Below are 27068 nucleotides of genomic sequence, written 5' to 3'. Positions count from 1 at the left end.
ATTATAAAAATTTAATTATTAAAACTTTAACTTTTAAAATTTAAAAATTTAAATAATAAATTTTAAAAATTTAATTATTAAAACTTTAAATTTTAAAATTCAAAAATTTAAATACTAAATTTTAAAAATTTAAATATTAAAACTATAAATTTTAAAATTTAAAAATTTAAATACTAAATTTTAAAAATTTAGTTATTAAAACTTTAAATTTTAAAATTTAAATATTTAAATACTAAATTCTAAAAATTTAATTATTAAAGCTTTAAATTTTAAAATTTATAAATTTAAATAGTAAATTTTAAAAATTTAATTATTAAAATTTTAAAAATTTAAATAATATATTTTAAAAATTTATTTATTAAAATTTTAAATTTTAAAATTTAAATATTTAAATACTAAATTTTAAAATTTTTATTATTAAAGCTTAAAATTTTAAAATTTATAAATTTAAATTCTAACTTTTAAAAATTTAATTATTAAAACTTTAAATTTTAAAATTTAAAAATTTAAATACTCAATTTTAAAAATTTAATTACTAAACCTTTAAATTTTAAAAGTTAAAAATTTAAATACTAAATTTTAAAATTTAAAAATTTAAATTTCAAAATTTAAAAATTTAAATACTAAATTTTAAAAATTTAAAAATTTAAATACTCAATTTTAAAAATTTAATTATTAAACCTTTAAATTTTAAAATTTAAATATTTAAATACTAAATTCTAAAAATTTAATTTTAAAGCTTTAAATTTTAAAATTTATAAATTTAAATACTAAATTTTAAAAATTTAGTTATTAAAACTTCAAAATTAAAACTTTAAAAATTTAAATACTATATTTTAAAAATTTATTTATTAAAATTTTAAATTTTAAAATTTAAAAATTTAAATACTAACTTTTAAAAATTTAATTATTAAAACTTTAAATTTTAAAATTTAAAAATTTAAATACTAAATTTTAAAAATTTAATTATTAAAACTTTAAATTTTAAAATTTAAAAATTTAAATACTAAATTTTAAAAATTTAATTATTAAAACTTTAAATTTTAAAATTTAAAAATTTAAATACTAAATTTTAAAAATTTAATTATTAAAACTTTAAATTTTAAAAATTTAAAAATTTAAATACTCAATTTTAAAAATTTAATTATTAAATCTTTAAATATATAAATTTAAAATTTTAAATACTAAATTTTAAAAATTTAATTATTAAAACTTTAAATTTTAAAATTAAAAATTTAAATACTAAATTTCAAAAATTTAATTATTAAACCTTTAAATTTTAAAATTTAAATATTTAAATACTAAATTCTAAAAATTTAATTTTAAAGCTTTAAATTTTAAAATTTATAAATTTAAATACTAAATTTTAAAAATTTAATTATTAAAACTTCAAAATTAAAACTTTAAAAATTTAAATTTTAAAATTTAAATATTTAAATACTAAATTTTAAAAATTTAATTATTAAAACTTTAAATTTTAAAATTTAAATATTTAAATATTAAATTTTAAAAATTTAATTATTAAAGCTTAAAATTTTAAAATTTATAAATTTAAATACTAACTTTTCAAAATTTAATTATTTAAACTTTAAATTTTAAAATTTAAATATTTAAATACTAAATTTTAAAAATTTAATTATTAAAGCTATAAATTTTAAAATTTATAAATTTAAATAGTAAATTTTAAAAATTTAATTATTAAAATTTTAAAAATTTAAATAATATATTTTAAAAATTTGTTTATTAAAATTTTAAATTTTATAATTTAAATATTTAAATACTAAATTTTAAAAATTTAATTATTAAAACTTTAAATTATAAAATTTAAATATTTAAATACTAAATTTTAAAAATTTTATTATTAAAACTTTAAATTTATAAATTTAAAATTTTAAATACTAAATTATAAAAATTTAATTATTAAAACTTGAACTTTTAAAATTTAAAAAATTAAATAATAAATTGTAAAAATTTAATTATTAAAACTTTAAATTTTAAAATTCAAAAATTTAAATACTAAATTTTAAAAATTTAAGTATTAAAACTATAAATTTTAAAATTTAAAAATTTAAATACAAAATTTTAAAAATTTAGTTATTAATACTTTAAATTTTAAAATTTAAATATTTAAATACTAATTTCTAAAAATTTAATTATTAAAGCTTTAAATTTTAAAATTTATAAATTTAAATAGTAAATTTTAAAAATTTAATTATTAAAACTTTAAATTATAAAATTTAAATATTTAAATACTAAATTTTAAAATTTTTATTATTAAAGCTTAATATTTTAAAATTTATAAATTTAAATTCTAACTTTTAAAAATTTAATTATTAAAACTTTAAATTTTAAAATTTAAATATTTAAATACTAAATTCTAAAAATTTAATTTTAAAGCTTTAAATTTTAAAATTTATAAATTTAAATACTAAATTTTAAAAATTTAGTTATTAAAACTTTAAATTTTTGAATTTAAAAATTTAAATTTTAAAATTTAAAAACTTAAATACTTAATTTTAAAAATTTAATTACTAAACCTTTAAATTATAAAAGTTAAAAATTTAAATACTAAATTTTAAAATTTAAAAATTTAAAAATTTAAATACTAAATTTTAAAAATTTAATTATTAAAACTTTAAATTTTAAAATTTAAAAATTTAAATACTAAATTTTAAAAATTTAATTATTAAAACTTTAAATTTTAAAAATTTAAAAATTTAAATACTCAATTTTAAAAATTTAATTATTAAAACTTTAAATTTATAAATTTAAAATTTTAAATACCAAATTTTAAAAATTTAATTATTAAAACTTTAACTTTTAAAATTTAAAAATTTAAATACTAAATTTTAAAAATTTAATTATTAAAACTTTAAATTTTAAAATTTAAAAATTTAAATATTAAATTCTAAAAATTTAAATATTAAAACTTTAAATTTTAAAATTTAAAAATTTAAATACTAAATTCTAAAAATTTAATTATTAAAGCTTTAAATTTTAAAATTTATAAATTTAAATAGTAAATTTTAAAAATTTAATTATTAAAATTTTAAAAATTTAAATAATATATTTTAAAAATTTGTTTATTAAAATTTTAAATTTTATAATTTAAATATTTAAATACTAAATTTTAAAAATTTAATTATTAAAACTTTAAATCATAAAATTTAAATATTTAAATACTAAATTTTAAAAATTTTATTATTAAAACTTTAAATTTATAAATTTAAAATTTTAAATACTAAATTATAAAAATTTAATTATTAAAACTTGAACTTTTAAAATTTAAAAAATTAAATAATAAATTGTAAAAATTTAATTATTAAAACTTTAAATTTTAAAATTCAAAAATTTAAATACTAAATTTTAAAAATTTAAGTATTAAAACTATAAATTTTAAAATTTAAAAATTTAAATACAAAATTTTAAAAATTTAGTTATTAATACTTTAAATTTTAAAATTTAAATATTTAAATACTAATTTCTAAAAATTTAATTATTAAAGCTTTAAATTTTAAAATTTATAAATTTAAATAGTAAATTTTAAAAATTTAATTATTAAAACTTTAAATTATAAAATTTAAATATTTAAATACTAAATTTTAAAATTTTTATTATTAAAGCTTAATATTTTAAAATTTATAAATTTAAATTCTAACTTTTAAAAATTTAATTATTAAAACTTTAAATTTTAAAATTTAAATATTTAAATACTAAATTCTAAAAATTTAATTTTAAAGCTTTAAATTTTAAAATTTATAAATTTAAATACTAAATTTTAAAAATTTAGTTATTAAAACTTCAAAATTAAAACTTTAAAAATTTAAATACTATATTTTAAAAATTTATTTATTAAAATTTTAAATTTTAAAATTTAAAAATTTAAATACTAAATTTTAAAAATTTAATTATGAAAACTTTAAATTTTAAAATTTAAAAATTTAAAAATTTAAATACTAAATTTTAAAAATATTTTTATTAAAATTTTAAGTTTTAAAATTTAAAAATTTAAATACTAAATTTTAAAAGCTTAATTATTGAAATTTTAAATTTTAAAAAATTTAAAAATTTAAATACTCAATTTTAAAAATTTAATTATTAAAACTTTAAATTTAAAAATTTAAATACTAAATTTTAAAAATTTAATTATTAAAACTTTAAAGTTTAAAATTTAAAAATTTAAATTTTAAAATTTAAATATTTAAATACTAAATTTTAAAAATTTAATTATTAAAGCTATAAATTTTTTAAAATTTATAAATATAAATACTAAATTCTAAAAATTTAATTATTGAAACTTTAAAATTAAAACTTTAAAAATTTAAATACTAAATTTTAAAAATTTACTTATTAAAACTTTAAATTTTAAAAATTTAAAAATTTAAATACTCAATTTTAAAAATTTAATTATTAAAACTTTAAATTTAAAAATTTAAATACTAAATTTTAAAAATTTAATTATTAAAACTTTAAATTTTAAAATTAAAAATTTAAATACTAAATTTTAAAAATTTAATTATTAAAACTGTAAATTATAAAATTTTAAATTTTAAATACTAAATTTTAAAAATTTAATTATTAAAACTTTAAATTTTTGAATTTAAAAATTTAAATTTTAAAATTTAAAAATTTAAATACTTAATTTTAAAAATTTTATTACTAAACCTTTAAATTTTAAAAGTTAAAAATTTAAATACTAAATTTTAAAATTTAAAAATTTAAATTTCAAATTTTAAAAATTTAAATAATATATTTTAAAAATTTAATTACTAAACCTTTAAATTTTAAAATTTAAAAATTTAAAAATTTAAATACTAAATTTTAAAAATTTAATTATTAAAGCTTAAAATTTTAAAATTTATAAATTTAAATACTAAATTTTAAAAATTTAATTATTAAAACTATAAATTTTAAAATTTAAAAATTTAAATACTAAATTTTAAAATTTTAATTATTAAAACTTTAAATTTTAAAGTTTAAAAATTTAAATACTAAATTTTAAAAATTTAATTATTAAAACTTTAAATTTTAAAAATTTAAAAATTTAAATACTCAATTTTAAAAATTTAATTATTAAAACTTTAAATTTATAAATTTAAAATTTTAAATACTAAATTTTAAAAATTTAATTATTAAAACTTTAACTTTTAAAATTTAAAAATTTAAATACTAAATTTTAAAAATTTAATTATTAAAACTTTAAATCTTAAAATTTAAAAATTTAAATACTAAATTTTAAAAATTTAAATTTTAAAATTTAAAAATTTAAATACTAAATTTTAAAAATTTAATTATTAAAACTTTAAATTTTAAAATTTAAATATTTAAATACTAAATTCTAAAAATTTAATTATTAAAACTTTAAATTTTAAAAATTTATAAATTTAAATACAAAATTTTAAAAATTTAATTATTAAAATTTTAAATTTTAAAATTTAAAAATTTAAATACTAAATTTTAAAAATTTAAATATTAAAACTTTAAATTTTAAAATTTAAAAATTTAAATACTAAATTTTAAAAATTTAGTTATTAAAACTTTAAATTTTAAAATTTAAATATTTAAATACTAAATTCTAAAAATTTAATTATTAAAGCTTTAAATTTTAAAATTTATAAATTTAAATAGTAAATTTTAAAAATTTAATTATTAAAATTTTAAAAATTTAAATAATATATTTTAAAAATTTATTTATTAAAATTTTAAATTTTAAAATTTAAAAATTTAAATACTAAATTTTAAAAATTTAATTATTAAAACTTTAAATTATAAAATTTAAATATTTAAACACTACATTTTAAAAATTTTATTATTAAAGCTTAAAATTTTAAAATTTATAAATTTAAATACTAACTTTTAAAAATTTAATTATTAAAACTTTAAATTTTAAAATTTAAAAATTTAAATACTAAATTTTAAAAATTTAATTATTAAAACTTTAAATTTTAAAATTTAAAAATTTAAATACTAAATTTTAAAAATTTAATTATTAAAACTTTAAATTTTAAAATTTAAAAATTTAAATACTAAATTTTAAAAATTTAATTATTAAAACTTTAAATTTTAAAAATTTAAAAATTTAAATACTCAATTTTAAAAATTTAATTATTAAAACTTTAAATTTATAAATTTAAAATTTTAAATACTTAATTTTAAAAATTTAATTATTAAAACTTTAACTTTTAAAATTTAAAAATTTAAATACTAAATTTTAAAAAGTTATTTATAAAGACTTTAAATTTTAAAATTTAAAAATTTAAATACTAAATTTTAAAAATATAAATATTAAAACTTTAAAATTTAAAATTTAAAAATTTAAATACTAAATTTTAAAAATTTAATTATTAAAACTTTAACTTTTAAAATTTAAAAATTTAAATACTATATTTTAAAAATTTAATTATTAAAACTTTAAATTTTAAAATTTAAAAATTTAAATAATAAATTTTAAAAATTTAATTATTAAAACTTTAAATTTTAAAATTTAAATATTTAAACACTAAATTCTAAAAATTTAATTATTAAAACTTTAAATCTTAAAATTTAAAAATTTAAGTACTCAATTTTAAAAATTGAATTATTTAAACTTTAAATTTATAAATTTAAAATTTTAAATACTAAATTTTAAAAATTTAATTATTAAAACTTTAACTTTTAAAATTTAAAAATTTAAATACTAAATTTTAAAAATTTAATTATTAAAACTTTATATTTTAAAATTTAAAAATTTAAATACTAAATTTTAAAAATTTAAATATTAAAACTTTAAAATTTAAAATTTAAAAATTTAAATACTAAATTTTAAAAATTTAACTATTAAAACTTTAAATTTTAAAATTTAAATATTTAAACACTAAATTCTAAAAATTTAATTATTAAAGCTTTAAATTTTAAAATTTATAAATTTAAATAGTAAATTTAAAAATTTAATTATTAAAATTTTAAAAATTTAAATAATATATTTTAAAAATTTGTTTATTAAAATTTTAAATTTTAAAATTTAAAAATTTAAATACTAAACTTTAAAAATTTAATTATTAAAACTTTAAATTATAAAATTTAAATATTTAAAGACTAAATTTTAAAAATTTTATTATTAAAACTTTAAATTTATAAACTTAAAATTTTAAATACTAAATTTTAAAAATTTAATTATTAAAACTTTAACTTTTAAAATTTAAAAATTTAAATAATAAATTTTAAAAATTTAATTATTAAAACTTTAAATTTTAAAATTTGAAAATTTAAATACTAAATTTTAAAAATTTAATTATTAAAACTTTAAATTTTAAAATTTAAAAATTTAAATACTAAATTTTAAATTTTAATTATTAAAACTTTAAATTTTAAAATTTAAAAACTTAAATACTAAATTTTAAAAATTTAATTATTAAAACTTTAAATTTTAAAAATATAAAAATTTAAATACTCAATTTTAAAAATTGAATTATTTAAACTTTAAAAATATAAATTTAAAATTTTAAATACTAAATTTGAAAAATTTAATTATTAAAACTTTAAAATTTAAAATTTAAAAATTTAAATACTAAATTTTAAAAATTTAATTATTAAAACTTTAAATTTTAAAATTTAAATATTTAAACACTAAATTCTAAAAATTTAATTATTAAAGCTTTAAATTTTAAAATTTATAAATTTAAATAGTAAATTTTAAAAATTTAATTATTAAAATTTTAAAAATTTAAATAATATATTTTAAAAATTTGTTTATTAAAATTTTAAAATTTAAATACTAAATTTTAAAAATTTAAATACTATATTTTAAAAATTTAATTATTAAAACTTTAAATTATAAAATTTAAATATTTAAAGACTAAATTTTAAAAATTTTATTATTAAAACTTTAAATTTTAAAATTTAAAAATTTAAATTTTAAAATTTATAAATTTAAAATTTTAAATACTAAATTTTAAAAATTTAATTATTAAAACTTCAACTTTTAAAATTTAAAAATTTAAATAATAAATTTTAAAAATTTAATTATTAAAACTTTAAATTTTAAAATTTAAAAATTTAAATACTAAATTTTAAAAATTTAAATATTTAAACTTTAAATTTTAAAATTTAAAAATTTAAATACTAAATTTTAAAAATTTAGTTATTTAAAACTTTAAATTTTAAAATTTAAATATTTAAATACTAAATTCTTAAAATTTAATTATTAAAGCTTTAAATTTTAAAATTTATAAATTTAAATAGTAAATTTTAAAAATTTAATTATTAAAATTTTAAAAATTTAAATACTATATTTTAAAAATTTATTTATTAAAATTTTAAATTTTAAAATTTAAAAATTTAAATACTAAATTTTAAAAATTTAATTATTAAAACTTTAAATTTTAAAATTTAAAAATTTAAAAATTTAAATACTAAATTTTAAAAATATTTTTATTAAAATTTTAAATTTTAAAATTTAAAAATTTAAATACTAAATTTTAAAAGTTTAATTATTGAAATTTTAAATTTTAAAATTTAAATATTTAAATACTAAATTTTAAAAATTTAATTATTAGAGCTATAAATTTTAAAATTTATAAATTTAAATACTAAATTTTAAAAATTTAATTATTAAAACTTTAAATTTTAAAATTTAAATTTTAAAATTTAAAAATTTAAAAATTTAAATACTAAATTTTAAAAATTTATTTATTAAAATTTTAAATTTTAAAATTTAAAAATTTAAATACTAAATTTAAAAAATTTAATTATAAAAACTTTAAATTTTAAAAATTTAAAAATTTAAAAATTTAAAAATTTAAATACTAAATTTTAAAAATTTAATTATTAAAACTTTAAATTTTAAAATATAAATATTTAAATACTAAATTTTAAAAATTTTATTAAAGCTTAAAATTTTAAAATTTATAAATTTGAATTCTAACTTTTAAAAATTTAATTATTAAAACTTTAAATTTTAAAATTTAAAAATTTAAATTTTAAAATTTAAAAATTTAAAAATTTAAATACTAAATTTTAAAAATTTATTTATTAAAATTTTAAATTTTAAAATTTAATAATTTAAATACTAAATTTAAAAAATTTAATTATAAAAACTTTAAATTTTAAAAATTTAAAAATTTAAAAATTTAAATACTAAATTTTAAAAATTTAATTATTAAAACTTTAACTTTTAAAATTTAAAAATTTAAATACTAAATTTTAAAAATTTATTTATTAAAACTTTAAATTTTAAAATTTAAAAATTTAAATACTAAATTTTAAAAATTTAAATATTAAAACTTTAAAATTTAAAATTTAAAAATTTAAATACTATATTTTAAAAATTTAATTATTAAAACTTTAAATTTTAAAATTTAAATATTTAAATACTAAATTCTAAAAATTTAATTATTAAAGCTTTAAATTTTAAAATTTATAAATTTAAATAGTAAATTTTAAAAATTTAATTATTAAAATTTTAAAAATTTAAATAATATATTTTAAAAATTTGTTTATTAAAATTTTAAATTTGAAAATTTAAAAATTTAAATACTAAACTTTAAAAATTTAATTATTAAAACATTAAATTATAAAATTTAAATATTTAAAGACTAAATTTTAAAAATTTTATTATTAAAACTTTAAATTTATAAATTTAAAATTTTAAATACTAAATTTTAAAAATTTAATTATTAAAACTTTAACTTTTAAAATTTAAAAATTTAAATAATAAATTTTAAAAATTTAATTATTAAAACTTTAAATTTTAAAATTTAAAAATTTAAATACTAAATTTTAAAAATTTAATTATTAAAACTTTAAATTTTAAAATTTAAAAATTTAAATACTAAATTTTAAATTTTAATTATTAAAACTTTAAATTTTAAAATTTAAAAACTTAAATACTAAATTTTAAAAATTTAATTATTAAAACTTTAAATTTTAAAAATTTAAAAATTTAAATACTCAATTTTAAAAATTGAATTATTTAAACTTTAAATTTATAAATTTAAAATTTTAAATACTAAATTTTAAAAATTTAATTATTAAAACTTTAACTTTTAAAATTTAAAAATTTAAATACTAAATTTTAAAAATTTAATTATTAAAACTTTAAATTTTAAAATTTAAAAATTTAAATACTAAATTTTAAAAATTTAAATATTAAAACTTTAAAATTTAAAATTTAAAAATTTAAATACTAAATTTTAAAAATTTAATTATTAAAACTTTAAATTTTAAAATTTAAATATTTAAACACTAAATTCTAAAAATTTAATTATAAAAGCTTTAAATTTTAAAATTTATAAATTTAAATAGTAAATTTTAAAAATTTAATTATTAAAATTTTAAAAATTTAAATAATATATTTTAAAAATTTGTTTATTAAAATTTTAAATTTTAAAATTTAAAAATTTAAATACTAAATTTTAAAAATTTAATTATTAAAACTTTAAATTATAAAATTTAAATATTTAAAGACTAAATTTTAAAAATTTTATTATTAAAACTTTAAATTTATAAATTTAAAATTTTAAATACTAAATTTTAAAAATTTAATTATTAAAACTTCAACTTTTAAAATTTAAAAATTTAAATAATAAATTTTAAAAATTTAATTATTAAAACTTTAAATTTTAAAATTTAAAAATTTAAATACTAAATTTTAAAAATTTAAATATTAAAACTTTAAATTTTAAAATTTAAAAATTTAAATACTAAATTTTAAAAATTTAGTTATTTAAAACTTTAAATTTTAAAATTTAAATATTTAAATACTAAATTCTAAAAATTTAATTATTAAAGCTTTAAATTTTAAAATTTATAAATTTAAATAGTAAATTTTAAAAATTTAATTATTAAAATTTTAAAAATTTAAATACTATATTTTAAAAATTTATTTATTAAAATTTTAAATTTTAAAATTTAAAAATTTAAATACTAAATTTTAAAAATTTAATTATTAAAACTTTAAATTTTAAAATTTAAAAATTTAAAAATTTAAATACTAAATTTTAAAAATATTTTTATTAAAATTTTAAATTTTAAAATTTAAAAATTTAAATACTAAATTCTAAAAATTTAATTATTAAAGCTTTAAAATTTAAAATTTATAAATTTAAATAGTAAATTTTAAAAATTTAATTATTAAAATTTTAAAAATTTAAATAATATATTTTAAAAATTTGTTTATTAAAATTTTAAATTTGAAAATTTAAATATTTAAATACTAAACTTTAAAAATTTAATTATTAAAACATTAAATTATAAAATTTAAATATTTAAAGACTACATTTTAAAAATTTTTTTATTAAAATTTTAAATTTTAAAATTTAAAAATTTAAATACTAAATTTTAAAAATTTAATTATTAAAACTTTAAATTATAAAATTTAAATATTTAAACACTAAATTCTAAAAATTTAATTATTAAAGCTTTAAATTTTAAAATTTATAAATTTAAATAGTAAATTTTAAAAATTTAATTATTAAAATTTTAAAAATTTAAATAATATATTTTAAAAATTTTTTTATTAAAATTTTAAATTTTAAAATTTAAAAATTTAAATACTAAATTTTAAAAATTTAATTATTAAAACTTTAAATTATAAAATTTAAATATTTAAACACTACATTTTAAAAATTTTATTATTAAAGCTTAAAATTTTAAAATTTATAAATTTAAATACTAACTTTTAAAAATTTAATTATTAAAACTTTAAATTTTAAAATTTAAAAATTTAAATACTAAATTTTAAAAATTTAATTATTAAAACTTTAAATTTTAAAATTTAAAAATTTAAATACTAAATTTTAAAAATTTAATTATTAAAACTTTAAATTTTAAAATTTAAAAATTTAAATACTAAATTTTAAAAATTTAATTATTAAAACTTTAAATTTTAAAAATTTAAAAATTTAAATACTCAATTTTAAAAATTTAATTATTAAAACTTTAAATTTATAAATTTAAAATTTTAAATACTTAATTTTAAAAATTTAATTATTAAAACTTTAACTTTTAAAATTTAAAAATTTAAATACTAAATTTTAAAAAGTTATTTATAAAAACTTTAAATTTTAAAATTTAAAAATTTAAATACTAAATTTTAAAAATATAAATATTAAAACTTTAAAATTTAAAATTTAAAAATTTAAATACTAAATTTTAAAAATTTAATTATTAAAACTTTAACTTTTAAAATTTAAAAATTTAAATACTAAATTTTAAAAATTTAATTATTAAAACTTTAAATTTTAAAATTTAAAAATTTAAATACTAAATTTTAAAAATTTAAATATTAAAACTTTAAAATTTAAAATTTAAAAATTTAAATACTAAATTTTAAAAATTTAATTATTAAAACTTTAAATTTTAAAATTTAAATATTTAAACACTAAATTCTAAAAATTTAATTATTAAAACTTTAAATCTTAAAATTTAAAAATTTAAATACTCAATTTTAAAAATTGAATTATTTAAACTTTAAATTTATAAATTTAAAATTTTAAATACTAAATTTTAAAAATTTAATTATTAAAACTTTAACTTTTAAAATTTAAAAATTTAAATACTAAATTTTAAAAATTTAATTATTAAAACTTTAAATTTTAAAATTTAAAAATTTAAATACTAAATTTTAAAAATTTAAATATTAAAACTTTAAAATTTAAAATTTAAAAATTTAAATACTAAATTTTAAAAATTTAATTATTAAAACTTTAAATTTTAAAATTTAAATATTTAAACACTAAATTCTAAAAATTTAATTATTAAAGCTTTAAATTTTAAAATTTATAAATTTAAATAGTAAATTTTAAAAATTTAATTATTAAAATTTTAAAAATTTAAATAATATATTTTAAAAATTTGTTTATTAAAATTTTAAATTTTAAAATTTAAAAATTTAAATACTAAACTTTAAAAATTTAATTATTAAAACTTTAAATTATAAAATTTAAATATTTAAAGACTAAATTTTAAAAATTTTATTATTAAAACTTTAAATTTATAAACTTAAAATTTTAAATACTAAATTTTAAAAATTTAATTATTAAAACTTTAACTTTTAAAATTTAAAAATTTAAATAATAAATTTTAAAAATTTAATTATTAAAACTTTAAATTTTAAAATTTGAAAATTTAAATACTAAATTTTAAAAATTTAATTATTAAAACTTTAAATTTTAAAATTTAAAAATTTAAATACTAAATTTTAAATTTTAATTATTAAAACTTTAAATTTTAAAATTTAAAAACTTAAATACTAAATTTTAAAAATTTAATTATTAAAACTTTAAATTTTAAAAATTTAAAAATTTAAATACTCAATTTTAAAAATTGAATTATTTAAACTTTAAAAATATAAATTTAAAATTTTAAATACTAAATTTGAAAAATTTAATTATTAAAACTTTAAAATTTAAAATTTAAAAATTTAAATACTAAATTTTAAAAATTTAATTATTAAAACTTTAAATTTTAAAATTTAAATATTTAAACACTAAATTCTAAAAATTTAATTATTAAAGCTTTAAATTTTAAAATTTATAAATTTAAATAGTAAATTTTAAAAATTTAATTATTAAAATTTTAAAAATTTAAATAATATATTTTAAAAATTTGTTTATTAAAATTTTAAAATTTAAATACTAAATTTTAAAAATTTAAATACTATATTTTAAAAATTTAATTATTAAAACTTTAAATTATAAAATTTAAATATTTAAAGACTAAATTTTAAAAATTTTATTATTAAAACTTTAAATTTTAAAATTTAAAAATTTAAATTTTAAAATTTATAAATTTAAAATTTTAAATACTAAATTTTAAAAATTTAATTATTAAAACTTCAACTTTTAAAATTTAAAAATTTAAATAATAAATTTTAAAAATTTAATTATTAAAACTTTAAATTTTAAAATTTAAAAATTTAAATACTAAATTTTAAAAATTTAAATATTAAAACTTTAAATTTTAAAATTTAAAAATTTAAATACTAAATTTTAAAAATTTAGTTATTTAAAACTTTAAATTTTAAAATTTAAATATTTAAATACTAAATTCTTAAAATTTAATTATTAAAGCTTTAAATTTTAAAATTTATAAATTTAAATAGTAAATTTTAAAAATTTAATTATTAAAATTTTAAAAATTTAAATACTATATTTTAAAAATTTATTTATTAAAATTTTAAATTTTAAAATTTAAAAATTTAAATACTAAATTTTAAAAATTTAATTATTAAAACTTTAAATTTTAAAATTTAAAAATTTAAAAATTTAAATACTAAATTTTAAAAATATTTTTATTAAAATTTTAAATTTTAAAATTTAAAAATTTAAATACTAAATTTTAAAAGTTTAATTATTGAAATTTTAAATTTTAAAATTTAAATATTTAAATACTAAATTTTAAAAATTTAATTATTAGAGCTATAAATTTTAAAATTTATAAATTTAAATACCAAATTTTAAAAATTTAATTATTAAAATTTTAAATTTTAAAATTTAAATTTTAAAATTTAAAAATTTAAAAATTTAAATACTAAATTTTAAAAATTTATTTATTAAAATTTTAAATTTTAAAATTTAAAAATTTAAATACTAAATTTAAAAAATTTAATTATAAAAACTTTAAATTTTAAAAATTTAAAAATTTAAAAATTTAAAAATTTAAATACTAAATTTTAAAAATTTAATTATTAAAACTTTAAATTTTAAAATATAAATATTTAAATACTAAATTTTAAAAATTTTATTAAAGCTTAAAATTTTAAAATTTATAAATTTGAATTCTAACTTTTAAAAATTTAATTATTAAAACTTTAAATTTTAAAATTTAAAAATTTAAATTTTAAAATTTAAAAATTTAAAAATTTAAATACTAAATTTTAAAAATTTATTTATTAAAATTTTAAATTTTAAAATTTAATAATTTAAATACTAAATTTAAAAAATTTAATTATAAAAACTTTAAATTTTAAAAATTTAAAAATTTAAAAATTTAAATACTAAATTTTAAAAATTTAATTATTAAAACTTTAACTTTTAAAATTTAAAAATTTAAATACTAAATTTTAAAAATTTATTTATTAAAACTTTAAATTTTAAAATTTAAAAATTTAAATACTAAATTTTAAAAATTTAAATATTAAAACTTTAAAATTTAAAATTTAAAAATTTAAATACTATATTTTAAAAATTTAATTATTAAAACTTTAAATTTTAAAATTTAAATATTTAAATACTAAATTCTAAAAATTTAATTATTAAAGCTTTAAATTTTAAAATTTATAAATTTAAATAGTAAATTTTAAAAATTTAATTATTAAAATTTTAAAAATTTAAATAATATATTTTAAAAATTTGTTTATTAAAATTTTAAATTTGAAAATTTAAAAATTTAAATACTAAACTTTAAAAATTTAATTATTAAGACATTAAATTATAAAATTTAAATATTTAAAGACTAAATTTTAAAAATTTTATTATTAAAACTTTAAATTTATAAATTTAAAATTTTAAATACTAAATTTTAAAAATTTAATTATTAAAACTTTAACTTTTAAAATTTAAAAATTTAAATAATAAATTTTAAAAATTTAATTATTAAAACTTTAAATTTTAAAATTTAAAAATTTAAATACTAAATTTTAAAAATTTAATTATTAAAACTTTACATTTTAAAATTTAAAAATTTAAATACTAAATTTTAAATTTTAATTATTAAAACTTTAAATTTTAAAATTTAAAAACTTAAATACTAAATTTTAAAAATTTAATTATTAAAACTTTAAATTTTAAAAATTTAAAAATTTAAATACTCAATTTTAAAAATTGAATTATTTAAACTTTAAATTTATAAATTTAAAATTTTAAATACTAAATTTTAAAAATTTAATTATTAAAACTTTAACTTTTAAAATTTAAAAATTTAAATACTAAATTTTAAAAATTTAATTATTAAAACTTTAAATTTTAAAATTTAAAAATTTAAATACTAAATTTTAAAAATTTAAATATTAAAACTTTAAAATTTAAAATTTAAAAATTTAAATACTAAATTTTAAAAATTTAATTATTAAAACTTTAAATTTTAAAATTTAAATATTTAAACACTAAATTCTAAAAATTTAATTATAAAAGCTTTAAATTTTAAAATTTATAAATTTAAATAGTAAATTTTAAAAATTTAATTATTAAAATTTTAAAAATTTAAATAATATATTTTAAAAATTTGTTTATTAAAATTTTAAATTTTAAAATTTAAAAATTTAAATACTAAATTTTAAAAATTTAATTATTAAAACTTTAAATTATAAAATTTAAATATTTAAAGACTAAATTTTAAAAATTTTATTATTAAAACTTTAAATTTATAAATTTAAAATTTTAAATACTAAATTTTAAAAATTTAATTATTAAAACTTCAACTTTTAAAATTTAAAAATTTAAATAATAAATTTTAAAAATTTAATTATTAAAACTTTAAATTTTAAAATTTAAAAATTTAAATACTAAATTTTAAAAATTTAAATATTAAAACTTTAAATTTTAAAATTTAAAAATTTAAATACTAAATTTTAAAAATTTAGTTATTTAAAACTTTAAATTTTAAAATTTAAATATTTAAATACTAAATTCTAAAAATTTAATTATTAAAGCTTTAAATTTTAAAATTTATAAATTTAAATAGTAAATTTTAAAAATTTAATTATTAAAATTTTAAAAATTTAAATACTATATTTTAAAAATTTATTTATTAAAATTTTAAATTTTAAAATTTAAAAATTTAAATACTAAATTTTAAAAATTTAATTATTAAAACTTTAAATTTTAAAATTTAAAAATTTAAATACTAAATTTTAAATTTTAATTATTAAAACTTTAAATTTTAAAATTTAAAAATTTAAATACTAAATTTTAAAAATTTATTTATTAAAATTTTAAATTTTAAAATTTAATAATTTAAATACTAAATTTAAAAAATTTAATTATAAAAACTTTAAATTTTAAAAATTTAAAAATTTAAAAATTTAAATACTAAATTTTAAAAATTTAATTATTAAAACTTTAACTTTTAAAATTTAAAAATTTAAATACTAAATTTTAAAAATTTATTTATTAAAACTTTAAATTTTAAAATTTAAAAATTTAAATACTAAATTTTAAAAATTTAAATATTAAAACTTTAAAATTTAAAATTTAAAAATTTAAATACTATATTTTAAAAATTTAATTATTAAAACTTTAAATTTTAAAATTTAAATATTTAAATACTAAATTCTAAAAATTTAATTATTAAAGCTTTAAATTTTAAAATTTATAAATTTAAATAGTAAATTTTAAAAATTTAATTATTAAAATTTTAAAAATTTAAATAATATATTTTAAAAATTTGTTTATTAAAATTTTAAATTTGAAAATTTAAAAATTTAAATACTAAACTTTAAAAATTTAATTATTAAAACATTAAATTATAAAATTTAAATATTTAAAGACTAAATTTTAAAAATTTTATTATTAAAACTTTAAATTTATAAATTTAAAATTTTAAATACTAAATTTTAAAAATTTAATTATTAAAACTTTAACTTTTAAAATTTAAAAATTTAAATAATAAATTTTAAAAATTTAATTATTAAAACTTTAAATTTTAAAATTTAAAAATTTAAATACTAAATTTTAAAAATTTAATTATTAAAACTTTACATTTTAAAATTTAAAAATTTAAATACTAAATTTTAAATTTTAATTATTAAAACTTTAAATTTTAAAATTTAAAAACTTAAATACTAAATTTTAAAAATTTAATTATTAAAACTTTAAATTTTAAAAATTTAAAAATTTAAATACTCAATTTTAAAAATTGAATTATTTAAACTTTAAATTTATAAATTTAAAATTTTAAATACTAAATTTTAAAAATTTAATTATTAAAACTTTAACTTTTAAAATTTAAAAATTTAAATACTAAATTTTAAAAATTTAATTATTAAAACTTTAAATTTTAAAATTTAAAAATTTAAATACTAAATTTTAAAAATTTAAATATTAAAACTTTAAAATTTAAAATTTAAAAATTTAAATACTAAATTTTAAAAATTTAATTATTAAAACTTTAAATTTTAAAATTTAAATATTTAAACACTAAATTCTAAAAATTTAATTATAAAAGCTTTAAATTTTAAAATTTATAAATTTAAATAGTAAATTTTAAAAATTTAATTATTAAAATTTTAAAAATTTAAATAATATATTTTAAAAATTTGTTTATTAAAATTTTAAATTTTAAAATTTAAAAATTTAAATACTAAATTTTAAAAATTTAATTATTAAAACTTTAAATTATAAAATTTAAATATTTAAAGACTAAATTTTAAAAATTTTATTATTAAAACTTTAAATTTATAAATTTAAAATTTTAAATACTAAATTTTAAAAATTTAATTATTAAAACTTCAACTTTTAAAATTTAAAAATTTAAATAATAAATTTTAAAAATTTAATTATTAAAACTTTAAATTTTAAAATTTAAAAATTTAAATACTAAATTTTAAAAATTTAAATATTAAAACTTTAAATTTTAAAATTTAAAAATTTAAATACTAAATTTTAAAAATTTAGTTATTTAAAACTTTAAATTTTAAAATTTAAATATTTAAATACTAAATTCTAAAAATTTAATTATTAAAGCTTTAAATTTTAAAATTTATAAATTTAAATAGTAAATTTTAAAAATTTAATTATTAAAATTTTAAAAATTTAAATACTATATTTTAAAAATTTATTTATTAAAATTTTAAATTTTAAAATTTAAAAATTTAAATACTAAATTTTAAAAATTTAATTATTAAAACTTTAAATTTTAAAATTTAAAAATTTAAAAATTTAAATACTAAATTTTAAAAATATATTTATTAAAATTTTAAATTTTAAAATTTAAAAATTTAAATACTAAATTCTAAAAATTTAATTATTAAAGCTTTAAAATTTAAAATTTATAAATGTAAATAGTAAATTTTAAAAATTTAATTATTAAAATTTTAAAAATTTAAATAATATATTTTAAAAATTTGTTTATTAAAATTTTAAATTTGAAAATTTAAAAATTTAAATACTAAACTTTAAAAATTTAATTATTAAAACATTAAATTATAAAATTTAAATATTTAAAGACTAAATTTTAAAAATTTTATTATTAAAACTTTAAATTTATAAATTTAAAATTTTAAATACTAAATTTTAAAAATTTAAATATTAAAACTTTAAATTTTAAAATTTAAAAATTTAAATACTAAATTTTAAAAATTTAGTTATTAAAACTTTAAATTTTAAAATTTAAATATTTAAATACTAAATTCTAAAAATTTAATTATTAAAGCTTTAAATTTTAAAATTTATAAATTTAAATAGTAAATTTTAAAAATTTAATTATTAAAATTTTAAAAATTTAAATAATATATTTTAAAAATTTATTTATTAAAATTTTAAATTTTAAAATTTAAAAATTTAAATACTAAATTTTAAAAATTTAATTATTAAAACTTTAAATTATAAAATTTAAATATTTAAACACTACATTTTAAAAATTTTATTATTAAAGCTTAAAATTTTAAAATTTATAAATTTAAATACTAACTTTTAAAAATTTAATTATTAAAACTTTAAATTTTAAAAATTTAAAAATTTAAATACTCAATTTTAAAAATTTAATTATTAAAACTTTAAATTTATAAATTTAAAATTTTAAATACTTAATTTTAAAAATTTAATTATTAAAACTTTAACTTTTAAAATTTAAAAATTTAAATACTAAATTTTAAAAAGTTATTTATAAAAACTTTAAATTTTAAAATTTAAAAATTTAAATACTAAATTTTAAAAATATAAATATTAAAACTTTAAAATTTAAAATTTAAAAATTTAAATACTAAATTTTAAAAATTTAATTATTAAAACTTTAACTTTTAAAATTTAAAAATTTAAATACTAAATTTTAAAAATTTAATTATTAAAACTTTAAATTTTAAAATTTAAAAATTTAAAAATTTAAATACTAAATTTTAAATATATTTTTATTAAAATTTTAAATTTTAAAATTTAAAAATTTAAATACTAAATTTTAAAAGTTTAATTATTGAAATTTTAAATTTTAAAATTTAAATATTTAAATACTAAATTTCAAAAATTTAATTATTAAAGCTATAAATTTTAAAATTTATAAATTTAAATACTAAATTTTAAAAATTTAATTATTAAAACTTTAAATTTTAAAATTTAAAAATTTAAATTTTAAAATTTAAAAATTTAAAAATTTAAATACTAAATTTTAAAAATTTATTTATTAAAATTTTAAATTTTAAAATTTAAAAATTTAAATACTAAATTTAAAAAATTTAATTATAAAAACTTTAAATTTTAAAAATTTAAAAATTTAAAAATTTAAATACTAAATTTTAAAAATTTAATTATTAAAACTTTAACTTTTAAAATTTAAAAATTTAAATACTAAATTTTAAAAATTTATTTATTAAAACTTTAAATTTTAAAATTTAAAAATTTAAATACTAAATTTTAAAAATTTAAATATTAAAACTTTAAAATTTAAAATTTAAAAATTTAAATACTAAATTTTAAAAATTTAATTATTAAAACTTTAAATTTTAAAATTTAAATATTTAAATACTAAATTCTAAAAATTTAATTATTAAAGCTTTAAATTTTAAAATTTATAAATTTAAATAGTAAATTTTAAAAATTTAATTATTAAAATTTTAAAAATTTAAATAATATATTTTAAAAATTTGTTTATTAAAATTTTAAATTATAAAATGTAAAAATTTAAATACTAAACTTTAAAAATTTAATTATTAAAACTTTAAATTATAAAATTTAAATATTTAAAGACTAAATTTTAAAAATTTTATTATTAAAACTTTAAATTTATAAATTTAAAATTTTAAATACTAAATTTTAAAAATTTAATTATTAAAACTTTAACTTTTAAAATTTAAAAATTTAAATAATAAATTTTAAAAATTTAATTATTAAAACTTTAAATTTTAAAATTTAAAACTTTAAATACTAAATTTTAAAAATTTAATTATTAAAACTTTAAATTTTAAAATTTAAAAATTTAAATACTAAATTTTAAAAATTTAATTATTAAAACTTTAAATTTTAAAATTTAAAAATTTAAATACTAAATTTTAAAAATTTAATTATTAAAACTTTAAATTTTAAAATTTAAATATTTAAACACTAAATTCTAAATTTAATTATTAAAGCTTTAAATTTTAAAATTTATAAATTTAAATAGTAAATTTTAAAAATTTAATTTGTAAAATTTTAAAAATTTAAATAATATATTTTAAAAATTTGTTTATTAAATTTTAAATTTTAAAATTTAAAAATTTAAATACTAAATTTTAAAAATTTAATTATTAAAACTTTAAATTATAAAATTTAAATATTTAAAGACTAAATTTTAAAAATTTTATTATTAAAACTTTAAATTTATAAATTTAAAATTTTAAATACCAAATTTTAAAAATTTAATTATTAAAACTTCAACTTTTAAAATTTAAAAATTTAATTAATAAATTTTAAAAATTTAATTATTAAAACTTTAAATTTTAAAATTTAAAAATTTAAATACTAAATTTTAAAAATTTAAATATTAAAACTTTAAATTTTAAAATTTAAAAATTTAAATACTAAATTTTAAAAATTTAGTTATTTAAAACTTTAAATTTTAAAATTTAAATATTTAAATACTAAATTCTAAAAATTTAATTATTAAAGCTTTAAATTTTAAAATTTATAAATTTAAATAGTAAATTCTAAAAATTTAATTATTAAAATTTTAAAAATTTAAATACTATATTTTAAAAATTTATTTATTAAAATTTTAAATTTTAAAATTTAAAAATTTATATACTAAATTTTAAAAATTTAATTATTAAAACTTTAAATTTTAAAATTTAAAAATTTAAAAATTTAAATACTAAATTTTAAATATATTTTTATTAAAATTTTAAATTTTAAAATTTAAAAATTTAAATACTAAATTTTAAAAGTTTAATTATTGAAATTTTAAATTTTAAAATTTAAATATTTAAATACTAAATTTTAAAAATTTAATTATTAAAGCTATAAATTTTAAAATTTATAAATTTAAATACTAAATTTTAAAAATTTAATTATTAAAACTTTAAATTTTAAAATTTAAAAATTTAAATTTTAAAATTTAAAAATTTAAAAATTTAAATACTAAATTTTAAAAATTTATTTATTAAAATTTTAAATTTTAAAATTTAAAAATTTAAATACTAAATTTAAAAAATTTAATTATTAAAACTTTAAATTATAAAATTTAAATATTTAAAGACTAAATTTTAAAAATTTTATTATTAAAACTTTAAATTTATAAATTTAAAATTTTAAATACTAAATTTTAAAAATTTAATTATTAAAACTTTAACTTTTAAAATTTAAAAATTTAAATAATAAATTTTAAAAATTTAATTATTAAAACTTTAAATTTTAAAATTTAAAACTTTAAATACTAAATTTTAAAAATTTAATTATTAAAACTTTAAATTTTAAAATTTAAAAATTTAAATACTAAATTTTAAAAATTTAATTATTAAAACTTTAAATTTTAAAATTTAAAAATTTAAATACTAAATTTTAAAAATTTAAATATTAAAACTTTAAAATTTAAAATTTAAAAATTTAAATACTAAATTTTAAAAATTTAATTATTAAAACTTTAAATTTTAAAATTTAAATATTTAAACACTAAATTCTAAATTTAATCATTAAAGCTTTAAATTTTAAAATTTATAAATTTAAATAGTAAATTTTAAAAATTTAATTTGTAAAATTTTAAAAATTTAAATAATATATTTTAAAAATTTGTTTATTAAATTTTAAATTTTAAAATTTAAAAATTTAAATACTAAATTTTAAAAATTTAATTATTAAAACTTTAAATTATAAAATTTAAATATTTAAAGACTAAATTTTAAAAATTTTATTATTAAAACTTTAAATTTATAAATTTAAAATTTTAAATACCAAATTTTAAAAATTTAATTATTAAAACTTCAACTTTTAAAATTTAAAAATTTAAATAATAAATTTTAAAACTTTAATTATTAAAACTTTAAATTTTAAAATTTAAAAATTTAAATACTAAATTTTTAAATATTTAAATACTAAATTTTAAAAATTTAATTATTAAAGCTATAAATTTTAAAATTTATAAATTTAAATACTAAATTTTAAAAATTTAATTATTAAAACTTTAAATTTTAAAATTTAAAAATTTAAATTTTAAAATTTAAAAATTTAAAAATTTAAATACTAAATTTTAAAAATTTATTTATTAAAATTTTAAATTTTAAAATTTAAAAATTTAAATACTAAATTTAAAAAATTTAATTATAAAAACTTTAAATTTTAAAAATTTAAAAATTTAAATACTAAATTTTAAAAATTTAATTATTAAAACTTTAAATTTTAAAATATAAATATTTAAATACTAAATTTTAAAAATTTTATTAAAGCTTAAAATTTTAAAATTTATAAATTTAAATTCTAACTTTTAAAAATTTAATTATTAAAACATTAAATTTTAAAATTTAAAAATTTAAATTTTAAAATTTAAAAATTTAAAAATTTAAATACTAAATTTTAAAAATTTATTTATTAAAATTTTAAATTTTAAAATTTAAAAATTTAAATACTAAATTTAAAAAATTTAATTATAAAAACTTTAAATTTTAAAAATTTAAAAATTTAAAAATTTAAATACTAAATTTTAAAAATTTAATTATTAAAACTTTAAATTTTAAAATTTAAATATTTAAATACTAAATTCTAAAAATTTAATTATTAAAGCTTTAAATTTTAAAATTTATAAATTTAAATAGAAAATTTTAAAAATTTGATTATTAAAACTTTAAAATTAAAACTTTAAAAATTTAGATAATATATTTTAAAAAATTATTTATTAAAATTTTAAATTTTAAAATTTAAAAATATAATACTAAGTTTTAAAAATTTAATTATTAAAACTTTAAATTATAAAATTTAAATATTTAAATACTAAATTTTAAAAATTTTATTATTAAAGCTTAAAATTTTAAAATTTATAAATTTAAATTCTAACTTTTAAAAATTTAATTATTAAAACTTTAAATTTTAAAATTTAAAAATTTAAATACTAAATTTTAAAAATATAATTTTTAAAACTTTAACTTTTAAAATTTAAAAATTTAAATATTAAATTTTAAAAATTTAATTATTAAAACTTTAAATTTTAAAATTTAGAAATTTAAATACTAAATTTTAAAAATTTATATATTAAAACTTTAAATTTTAAAATTTAAAAATTTAAATACTAAATTTTAAAAATTTAATTATTAAAACTATAAATTATAAAATTTAAATATTTAAATACTAAATTCTAAAAATTTAATTATTAAAGCTTTAAATTTTAAAATTTATAAATTTAAATAGTAAATTTTAAAAATTTAATTATTAAAACTTTAAATTTTATAATTTAAAAATTTAAATACTAAATTTTAAAAATTTAATTATTAAAACTTTAAATTATAAAATTTAAATATTTAAATACTAAATTTTAAAAATTTTATTATTAAAGCTTAAAATTTTAAAATTTATAAATTTAAATTCTAACTTTAAAAAATTTAATTATTAAAACTTTAAATTTTAAAATTTAAAAATTTAAATTTTAAAATTTAAAAATTTAAAAATTTAAATACTAAATTTTAAAAATTTATTTATTAAAATTTTAAATTTTAAAATTTAAAAATTTAAATACTAAATTTAAAAAATTTAATTATAAAAACTTTAAATTTTAAAAATTTAAAAATTTAAAAATTTAAATACTAAATTTTAAAAATTTAATTATTAAAACTTTAAATTTTAAAATATAAATATTTAAATACTAAATTTTAAAAATTTTATTAAAGCTTAAAATTTTAAAATTTATAAATTTAAATTCTAACTTTTAAAAATTTAATTATTAAAACTTTAAATTTTAAAATTTAAATATTTAAATACTTAATTCTAAAAATTTAATTATTAAAACTTTAACTTTTAAAATTTAAAAATTTAAATACTAAATTTTAAAAATTTAATTATTAAAACTTTAAATTATAAAATTTAAATATTTAAAGACCAAATTTTAAAAATTTTATTATTAAAACTTTAAATTTATAAATTTAAAATTTTAAATACTAAATTTTAAAAATTTAATTATTAAAACTTTAACTTTTAAAATTTAAAAATTTAAATAATAAATTTTAAAAATTTAATTATTAAAACATTAAATTTTAAAATTTAAAAATTTAAATAATGAATTTTAAAAATTTAAATATTAAAACTTTAAATTTTAAAATTTAAATACTAAATTTTAAAAATTTAGTTATTTAAAACTTTAAATTTTAAAATTTAAATATTTAAATAATAAATTCTAAAAATTTAATTATTAAAGCTTTAAATTTTAAAATTTATAAATTTAAATAGTAAATTTTAAAAATTTAATTATTAAAATTTTAAAAATTTAAATACTATATTTTAAAAATTTATTTATTAAAATTTTAAATTTTAAAATTTAAAATTTTAAATACTAAATTTTAAAAATTTAATTATTAAAACTTTAAATTTTAAAATTTAAATATTTAAATACTAAATTCTACAAATTTAATTATTAAAGCTTTAAATTTTAAAATTTATAAATTTAAATAGTAAATTTTAAAAATTTGATTATTAAAACTTTAAAATTAAAACTTTAAAAATTTAGATAATATATTTTAAAAATTTATTTATTAAAATTTTAAATTTTAAAATTTAAAAATATAATACTAAGTTTTAAAAATTTAATTATTAAAACTTTAAATTATAAAATTTAAATATTTAAATACTAAATTTTAAAAATTTTATTATTAAAGCTTAAAATTTTAAAATTTATAATTTAAATTCTAACTTTTAAAAATTTAATTATTAAAACTTTAAATTTTAAAATTTAAAAATTTAAATACTAAATTTTAAAAATTTAATTATTAAAACTTTAAATTTTAAAATTTAAAAATTTAAATACTAAATTTTAAAAATTTAATTATTAAAACTTTAAATTTTAAAAATTTAAAAATTTAAATACTCAATTTTAAAAATTTAATTATTAAAACTTTAAATTTATAAATTTAAAAATTTAAATACTAAATTTTAAAAATTTAATTACTAAAACTTTAAATTTTAAAATTTAAAAATTTAAATACTAACTTTTAAAAATTTAATTATTAAAACTTTAAATTTTAAAATTTAAAAATTTAAATACTAAATTTTAAAAATTTAATTATTAAAACTTTAACTTTTAAAATTTAAAAATTTAAATACTAAATTTTAAAAATTTAATTATTAAAACTTTAAATTTTAAAATTTAGAAATTTAAATACTAAATTTTAAAAATTTATATATTAAAACTTTAAATTTTAAAATTTAAAAATTTAAATAATAAATTTTAAAAATTTAATTATTAAAACTTTAAATTTTAAAATTTAAATATTTAAATACTAAATTCTAAAAATTTAATTATTAAAGCTTTAAATTTTAAAATTTATAAATTTAAATAGTAAATTTTAAAAATTTAATTATTAAAATTTTAAAAATTTAAATAATATATTTTAAAAATTTATTTATTAAAATTTTAAATTTTAAAATTTAAAAATTTAAATACTAAATTTTAAAAATTTAATTATTACAACTTTAAATTATAAAATTTAAATATTTAAATACAACATTTTAAAAATTTTATTATTAAAGCTTAAAATTTTAAAATTTATAAATTTAAATACTAACTTTTAAAAATTTAATTATTAAAACTTTAAATTTTAAAATTTAAAAATTTAAATACTAAATTTTATAAATTTAATTATTAAAACTTAAAATTTTAAAATTTAAAAATTTAAATACTAAATTTTAAAAATTTAATTATTAAAACTTTAAATTTTAAAATTTAAAAATTTAAATACTAAATTTTAAAAATTTAATTATTAAAACTTTAAATTT

This window comes from Aethina tumida, chromosome 1, assembly GCF_024364675.1.
Source record: "Aethina tumida isolate Nest 87 chromosome 1, icAetTumi1.1, whole genome shotgun sequence".
Classification (NCBI taxonomy): domain Eukaryota; kingdom Metazoa; phylum Arthropoda; class Insecta; order Coleoptera; family Nitidulidae; genus Aethina; species Aethina tumida.
This window is presented reverse-complemented; position numbering follows the sequence as displayed.